Source organism: Egretta garzetta, unplaced genomic scaffold, assembly GCF_000687185.1.
Source record: "Egretta garzetta isolate BGI_Z169 unplaced genomic scaffold, ASM68718v1 scaffold264, whole genome shotgun sequence".
Classification (NCBI taxonomy): domain Eukaryota; kingdom Metazoa; phylum Chordata; class Aves; order Pelecaniformes; family Ardeidae; genus Egretta; species Egretta garzetta.
In genome coordinates this window covers 4,751,017-4,760,805 of record NW_009259685.1, presented here as the reverse complement: position 1 = coordinate 4,760,805, position 9,789 = coordinate 4,751,017, and positions in this window count along the sequence as shown.

Here is a 9,789-nt window from a genome sequence, read left to right as displayed (position 1 = left end):
TGATTCTATGATTCAAGATGACAAGTTACAAGTTGCCACTCCATTCAAAATTACACTTACAGGACTGCAGTAGTCCCCCTTAGTTATATGACAAAGAGCAAATTTCAAATAAATCATTAAATCCAAAACTAAGTTCTACCATTACAGTCAGTTTATTAAGGAAACAGTCTGTCCTTAATAAAATGCTGTGTATAATGCCTATAAAAATCTTTGGGACACAAGCCTATTTCTCTCAGTGATATCTGGGTTTGAGAAAGAACAGAATACAAAGCGAAACTTCCACAGTTTCGTTTTTAGGAGATCATTACAAAGATATATGCTTTTATATCATAGTGTCTTAGAATTATTTCTTACAAAGGCTGTTACATAATTGCAAAAAAACCAAACATGAGCAGAATACTCATGCTCTTTCTGCCTGGTACTAGCCAAGAGTTAGCCCATGTCCAGATGCAATATTTTGCTTCGTTATGCAGTGGAAGAGGCTTTCTGTGATATGTTGTGAGTGGGGATTAATACAGAAAGAAATCGCTATATGTGTTATTATTTGTCTTAGGAGATTCTAATCATGTTTTGATCTGACAAAAAATCTGTGTGATGCATCAGTAATGAATGTTCTGTAGTTTGCAGGACAGCCTCATGTGTCAAACAGTAATAGGATCAGAAGATCCAGCTTGGTTCATGAAATTATATTATATAACTGCAGCAGATTAAAATCATGCATTGTGTTAGTAATGATTTTAAATCACAGTGTAGGTTGTGTTCTAGCAGATAATTTTCTGGTTTTTAAAATGTGTCACAGCAAAACCATAGATCTGAAAATATAGGACCAAATACAACTCTGGGGAAATAAACACACTTTAGAAGCCTGGTGCTTTATTTAAACCAGTATTAAATTTCTATTGAACTTATATCATAAGAATACACAAAATTAGTTTGATACTTCCCAGAGGATTGCTAGTAGTGTTTCAAATACTAATGTAAAACATATGTGAAACTGAGATTAAAAAAAAAAAACACAATAAGAAACATAAGTCTTCTGCAAGTCATAAAAAATGATACGTTGGTATACTATTATAAAGAATGTGTACACAGGGCTGAGGAAAAAGCACTCCACTGGCTTTCTTCACATTTAGGATAATTTGGGGAAAAAAAGTTAATAGGCTGCCCAATATCCAAACCCCATTTGCTATTAAATTTAGATTTCCTGTTTTGAGGATCAGCCAAGTGTATTTGCTTCTCCAAGAGCTTTGAAATGCTATGACACATTAGTGCTACATATAGATACAAAAAAAGAATTTTGTTTAAGCACTGTGTCTTTCTAATGACAGAAGAAAAATACTGCATTCATACACATCACATAGCCCTATGAGCAGTTCAAATCCAAAACTGTATTATTTGACATGAACTCTCAGTATTATTTCATGTTCTCTGTATGTTGCCAGCACACCTAAGCAAAATGAAAAAAAACACTACATCTCTCACACTTTATTTATAAATTGGAGTAATAATTTAACTTCTAAAGAGCCAAGTGCTATTCCTTATCCAAAGTACCAGTGTCCTAAATCTTAGGCAGTCTTCATGCTCTTCCATCAGTTTTCTGTCCAACCTTCCAGTTAAAAGCCTTGGCTGGGTATTCTGCACATCAAATTGCTTCTTTTCACTCACGAGGGAAAAATGCCAGAAAATGGCTCCTGCACCTCATATTATCTGAGCATAAATAACATCTTTCGCCAAGAGATGTCCAAGTTCAGGGATAAGGAACCTGTCAAAACAAGCACATTGTCTAAGAAGGGAATCTTTACTCAAGAGTTCGTAATACTGCAAGAGCCATACCTTCCCAATGTTGCCATCCTTGCAGTGCTGAAATAGGCATCCAAGAGAACCAAACTAGAAATAGAATAAAAGAAATAAAAAAAATAGAGTTTGAAATAGGAATATACACCTGATATATTGCTTTATAACAACTAGACCCATCAGCACTACTAACAACAACGGGTTTTGTATGTCAATGTAGTTTTGAATGCAAATACAAGCAGCCTAAGATTTTGTTCCCATTTCCCAATATTTTCTTGTCGAACATAAACAGCTTTCAGGTACATCCATTTTTAGTCTTTGAATAAAATACCTGTAAACATTTTGTGCCTAGCTTCACATGGTGTCTTGGACTGAGCGAAGTATTATTTACTTTGTATTTGAACTGTGTTCAGTTTTGAGCCCCTCACTACAAGAAGGACATTGAGGCGATGGAACATGTCCACAGAAGGGCAAAAAAGCTGGTGAGGGGTCTGAAGCACCAGTCCTATGAGAAGCGGCTGAGGGAACTGGGGTTGTTTAGCCTGGAGAAGAGGAGGCTGAGGGGAGACTTTATCACCCTCTACAACTACCTGTAAGGAGGCTGTAGCGAGGTGGAGGTCGGTCTCTTCTCCCAAGTAGCAAGCGATAGGATGAGGGGAAATGGCCTCAAGTTGTGCCAGGGCAGGTTTAGATTGGACATTAGGAAAGACTTCTTCACCAAAAGGGTTATCAGGCAGTGGAATGGGCTGCCCAGGGAAGTGGTTGAGTCACCATCCTTGGAGGTATTTAAAAGATGCATGGATGCAGTGCTTAGAGACATGGTTTAGTGGTGGACTTGGCAGTGTTACGTTTATGGTTGGACTCAATAATCTTAAAGGTATTTTCCAAACCAAATGATTCTATGATTCTAGAGAGCCATCCAGCTGAAGTAATTAATGGGACAGTATAGCTTCAGTTATTAAAGGACTATCAAATACAACTTATACTCTATGGCACAGATATTGCTGAGTTAAAAGCAGAAACTGTATAGCAAATTCATAAAGAAAATATCTCCTTTCAGAAAAAAAGCGTGTTGGTTGTGCAATTCCACATAATGTTCACATTAGCAATTCAGTGGCTCTAAGGGATGCTTGTGATAAGCTCTGAAGCAATGCCTTATAACATACTTCTAATACAAATCTTGCTTTGTTCCCAAACTAATTCACAATACCAAATTTCTATAAAGCTGTCATGAGAAAAGGTTGAATAAATGAAAACTTAAGTGGTAAATAAAAGCAACAAAATATGGGTTATAATTACTCAAGGAATCATCATCTACCCATGTGTGTATATTTTGCAGCATATTCATAAAAATGTTTACTATTTTTTGAAAAACAGCGCTTGTGTAACAGTTTATTATGACACATTTCATTGAAAGACTGTGGCTGGGTAGCACAAGGAAAGTTGCAGTTCTTCCAGTATTTACAACTTCACTTTGGGGCAGGTGGACCCTTCAGAAAAGAAGGGAAAACCGTGTTTTCCCTGGGGACATACAAGTGTCCTTCAGCAAACAGAAGCTTTTAGAGTGCATGGAGAAAATGAGAGCTCCCAAGAGTGGAGTTTACAGAGCAAGGGATGTGGATCGCTTCAAAGGTCAAAAGAGCAGACATGCCATGAGACCTCCAAAGGGGTGGAAGGACAGGATTCCTGCAAAGAGACTGTCTGTGCTCTGCTGCTGCCTAGAAAGACATTTAACAATTTAAAAACAAATCCAGGAGGTAGGATATGTCCTGAAAAGACAACACAAACAGAGAAGACTTTTCCATGATGACTTTTTTTTTTGGTCACTTCAAGTGCCTTTGTGCTTTCTCTGTTTTAGAAAACTCCATGGTCTGCTGCTGAGTAACCCCTGAGTTTTAAAACCTCTTCAGTGTTTTGATGTGCAGCCTGTAAAAGAAGAGTTTAGAGAGACTCTTCTTGAAGTGCTGTCACAAAACCACTCTTGAAAATATAATAAATGCAAGCACACATTATTTTTCTGAAAAGCTTCCCTCAAAACTGTGTCATTCATTGTATATAGGATCACATAATTATCAGAGGACATCTAGGTCTCTAGTTCTCCACCTACTCCTTCCCCCAAAGTTTGTAGGCAACGATACAGTAAGAAAGCCCATAGAACATGTCATCCACATGTAAGAAATGAGAAGCATTTCCCACATCGCTATAACAAACTCAATAAATCTTAGTACAAAAGGCAAAATTTACAAAGAGCTAAGGTACCCTAGGAAAATGCTTGAGAGACCAGAGGCAGCCAGTATGTTCTAGGTTAACTGTCTGTTAAGTGGCCGTTCTGTCACTACATTTCTGATAATGGCATTTCTGTGCCAGTTCAGGACCTGAGAAGACCCAGAGCTCCTACAGAGCACGGTGACAGCAGAGTGACACTCCTCAGGTAGGAAGCATGCCTGGTGCCCGCACATGGGGAAGGCACAGGGAAGCACCTGGCAGAGCTCACAGCAGTCCTGGTCATGCCCCGTGGCAGGCAGGTCCACAGCCTGCCCAGAAAATGCCGCAGCAAGGACAGGAATCTGCCTCTAGTGTCCTCCTCAGTGCTTTTCCTCCCTGTTACGCCTCCCACCCATCTACCATCCTGTCTGAAGTCTGCCTCCAAGCAGTCCTTCCAGCATGGGATCTGTCAAAGACAGGCACCTCCACAGGTGAAAACCTTTTGCCTGTGAAACACAGGTGTCTGTAGCGTGAATACATACAGGCAACCATGCACTGAATGGTGTCTCTAACTCTACAAAAAGGTATTCATTTACTTTTTTTTTCTTTTTTTCCTTCTGAGGAACATCCAAAGGGGAAAATTCTATGTCCAAGCCCTGTCCAGGGTTGCCCCAGTTTGGATCATGAACTCCCTGAAGATGAGAGATGGGAAGCAGAAGGTCCTCCACATTAGGGGCACAATCAATGTTGGCAGGACAAATGGTCCGTTCTGACCTAGGAAGTAATGGCTTGATGTAACTTCTCTACCACACATTTTTTTTAAAGCCAATTTTTTTTTAATGGCTGGTTATTTAGAAGTGCTGGTTGTTTCTTTGAAGTAACTACTATAAGAATTGTTATCAAAAGATGGGCACATCAGCCCAGCTATAGGTTTTTATCATTTCTCATTAAAAAGCCCAGGGTAATAGTGAATATTATTTTAAGTAAAAAAACTAACTGCTAAATGGTGGAGGATGCTACCACTTTAAGAATAAAATTATTAGGCAAATGGTGTTCATGAATTCACACTGACACAAATTCAAAAAATAATACATGCATTTATTTGGCACCTGGCAATAAGAAGCTAACTCGGGCAGACAGATAGCAAAGATCATTTTATGGATAATCTCATTACAAGGTGTCCTTCAAAAGAGAAAATGAAATTTACATTTATATCTATATTAACCTAATAATGGCAAATAGTACAGAATTAAAAATCTGTCTCAGGCCAAGAAGTGAATCTATGTAAATAAATATATTCACACAAAAAGTCTGCAGATTTGGTACCCTATTTAGTAAGTTCCTTTTCTTCTTAGAAAACCAGAAATCTTCTGAGAGCCAGTGTCTTCAAACCTGTGAGCCAGGGATGAATAAAAGGCTGGGTGCTTAAGGAAATCCCAGGGTGATCATGACTTCCTAATGGGAAGGTTGAAGCAGAAACTACCATTTAGTTTCTCTGTTGGCAGCACTGTATGGTGCAGATGGTAGTGGAAGTCCACCTTTGTAACAGAAGTCTTGACTTTTTCTTTCCAGAAGATGAGTCCCTCGTGAGTGATGCCTGTGAGCTGGGTCACTGTGCTTTGCATAGGAAGTGAAGAAAAAGCAGCTGACCATATTTTATCTGTGACTCAAATTTTTTGGCAAAAAATTATTGAAGGAAGGAAGCAAAATGTACTGTACATTTCCCAGTAAAATATCTTTACAAGAAGACAAGTAAATGTCCCCCAAGTCGGACACACAAAGTTCAGCCTCAAAAATCATCCTGAAATAATGCAGGTGGAATTTTGAAGACTAAGGCATTACCGACCTCTCTGATTATTTATCTTTTATCCTCAAAAGCCATTTGATTTTTGCTAAGGATCAGTTTCCAGGTTAATCTGCAGTATGCTGCACCCCTGATTTCTGGCAAACACCTTTGATATATCTGATGTTCTGTCACTATCAGAAAAAAGTGATGCAGCTTTAGGCATATTTCAAATCTGGAATTTGTTTTAACTAATTAAATCTACAGCTCACTAACTAAATCAGCACAAACTTACTCATATTAAAGCCTGACATTAAATTCAATCTATTTTATGCCTCTCATAATATTTCTTTTTATGTTACATAATTATATGCTGAGAACATACAACTGCATTGGATGTCATCTGGGGAGATGTACTGGGTTTAACTGTTGTTTTGGACTGGGCTTCCCAAACTCTGTAGATATAAGAGAATATAAGTATAAGCAAATTTATTTGAAATTATATGTTTCTAAAATTATATTGAAGTATCCATGCCTTCAGCTGCTGGGGAACTCAGTGGAAGGTCTCTGGTTGGGACACTAGATTTTTGTGTGTATTTTTAAATTTGGGTTTTGTTAAAAATTCTTTGACAGGTTTTACTTACAATTATAGCAAATCAGATTTCTACAAGACTGTTGAAGAAAAATGTCCTCCTCAAACACATATAACAAAGTGACCATGAGAAAAAAAGTTCCTGTAGAAAATGGATGATTTTGTTAATAATCACATTGTATTATAAATACTAATTCTATGATAAATCCTATGTATTTATATTTCATTAATACATTTATTCAGTATCAGTGGCACTACAGCTGGCATAACAGCAAAATCTAATATCAGCTGTCTGCTGAGTCACAAGGCTCAGCTGTGGCCACTTCTGCTCCAGCCACACCAACGCAATAAGGACAAGACTATAAACACAAGCAACTGTGATCAACAAACCCTGATAATCTGAATGCATAAAATACAATGCTAAGTATAACATAACAGAAATTTAATTCCAGTTCTAGTATCCACCTCCTCATAGCACATATAGTACTAAAAGACAAAGCCAGTTTTCCAACAGTTTCAGTGAAATGTAGCTGGGTGTCCCCTTATTTCCAAGAGATTGTTTTCTCTTCCCAAAATATACACTAATCAGTAAAAAAACCCTTCCTCAGGAGCAGCACTTATGAGAACTTCCCTCTTTTCCCATCTGTGCAAAGTCTTGGAGGATGAAAAACAGATATCAACAAAGAAAGAACTGAATCCGGTGGCTCTCAAGAATTCAGAGCACTGTGTTTGGTACTCAGGCTGCTTACATAGTGCCTGGGTGAGGTTAAACATCTCATGGTAAAAATTAAAATAGTCTAGTTTTTCAGCTGTTCATTCCTGAAACACTGAAAAATACTTGGAGGTAGAGGTGGCCTCTGTAAGGAAGGACTTCCTTTCATCCATGATGATTCGAAACGAAAAAGATAATAAAATTGAGTGGGAGAATAATTTATCTGTATAACAATGTTCTGTCTCCTGAAATGTTTACCTTTCTGTGGCACGCATGACCATAACTATAATATTCACATATGACCATAACTATAATATTAGTTCCAACCAAGACTGCTATTTGACAAACCTCATATCCTTTCAAGGACAGAGTCTATCCCCAACATGAAAAAAAAAGTATTTGCAAGGCATGAAAATTAACATTTGGTGGGGAAATAAAATGTACCCTTTACTGTAGGTGGCTTCTAAACCTTAGCTGATGGTGCATAAGTTCCCTGGCAGACTCCTCAGGGAGGTCCAATACCAATGTTGATAGAAACCTTTAGATGTAACTACTGCTGCGAACTCATATACACTGAGTAAATTTCATCTTTAAGTATGCCAAAACGCTTTACAGGATTTTTTACATAGTTCCTTTAATTCATCAACAAAATGTTGCCATTTTTGCAGTAGAATGTGATATTTTGTTCCATGAGAATCATAGATAATATTTAAGTCTCGTGGTTTAACCCGGCTGGCAACTCAGCACCACGCAGCCGCTCGCTCACTCCCCCCCCTCCCTCAGTGTGATGGGGGAGAGAATTGGAAAGAAAATAAAAGGTTAGAGCCGAGGGCTGAGATAAAGACAGTTTAATAAGAGAAAATAATAATAATAGTAATAATGAGAATGATAACAGAATATACAGAATATACAAAACGAATGAGGCACAAGGCAATTGCTCACCACCCACCGACCGGTGCCCAGCACGTCACGAGCCATGAGCAGTCCCCGAGCCGTGATCAATCCCCGAGCAGCGAGCAGTCCCCAAGCCGCGAGCAGTCTCCCCACACCCCACCGACCGTCTAACTCCCCCCGAGCATGACGTTATATGGTATGGAATAGCTCTTTGGTCAGTTTGGGTTAGCTGTGCTAGCTGTGCTGTACTCCCAGCTTGTTATGCGCCTGGCCGAGCAGGAGAAGCTCAAAAAGTCCTTGAGTAGTCTGAGCACTGCTTGGCAACAACTAAAAACATCAGTGTGTTATCTACATTCTTCTGGTACTAAATCCAAAACACAGCACTATGCTAGCTACTATGAAGAAAATTAACTCTATCCCAGCTGAAACCAGGACATTAAGAAAGGATTTTTGCAAAGACTAATTACAAAAAGGCTTAGCTTTTAGTACTTTAACTACAGTGATCACTTCATTAACAGAACTGAGGCAATTATTTTTGCAGACTCAAGGCAGAATGAGAATCATTTCCACTAACACCCAAGTTTGCCTTAACAGATTCGTTTGATTTTGGTCATATTCTACCTGAGATTGCAGTCCAAGGGGGTATGCCCATAAGCATTAGATGCTGACAATCTAACAAAGCATAACATCATGTTCTCTACAAAAATCGTAAAGTCATCATGCTCTCTAACTAATCAAAAATCAGTTCTACAACTGGATGAGAATTTTAAAAAAAAAAAAGATCTCAGACTGAAAAACACTGATCCGTCAGAAATAGGGCAAGAGTTAATGATTGTACAATTTAAGGGTTCAGATCATTCACCTGAATCAAAATAGAACTAGATCAGAGTCTCTGCTTTGGTTAACATTATATTTAATCTTAAAAAAATATAGAAAGACATAAAAGGCATAAAAGCGGAAGTCCCTGGCTAGCCAATACGTACACGATTGAGTCTTTTTCATGACAAGAGCAACACCTAGAGTTCACTAAAGGCTGAATTTGGCAAAACAGAAATCCAAACCGGCCGATCACATTCACATCACCAGTACAGACTGGGGGCTGACCTGCTGGAAAGCAGCACTGCCAAGAGCGACCTGGGAGTCCTGGTGGATGACAAGCTGACCATGAGCCAGCAATGTGACCTTGTTGCCAAGAAGGCCAATGGTATCCTGGGGTGCATTAAGAGGAGTGCGGCCAGCAGGTCGAGGGAGGTTATCCTCCCCCTCTACTCTGCCCTGGTGAGACCCCACCTGGAGTACTGTGTCCAGTTCTGGGCTCCCCAGTTCGAAAAAGATGAGGAACTCCTAGAGAGAGTCCAGAGGAGGGCAACAAAGATGATGAAGGGACTGGAGCACCTCCCCTACGAGGAAAGGCTAAGAGAGCTGGGCATGTTTAGCCTGAAGAAGAGAAGACTGAGAGGGGATCTCACCAGCACATACAAATATCTTAAGGGTGGATGTCACGAGGATGGAGCCAGACTCTTCTCAGTGGTGCCCAGCAACAGGACAAGGGGCAATGGGCACAAACTGGAGCACAAGAGGTTTCAGTTGAATATGAGGAAAAAATTCTTTACTCTGAGGGTGACAGAGCACTGGAACAGGCTGCCCAGGGGGGTTGTGGAGTTTCATACTTTGGAGATATCAAAAATCCACCTGGATGATGTCCTGTGCAACCTGCTCTAGGTGAACCTGTTTTAACAGGGGGGTTGGTCTAGATGATCTCCTGAGGTCCCTTCCAACCCTTGCCATTCTGTGATTCTGTGATTCCAA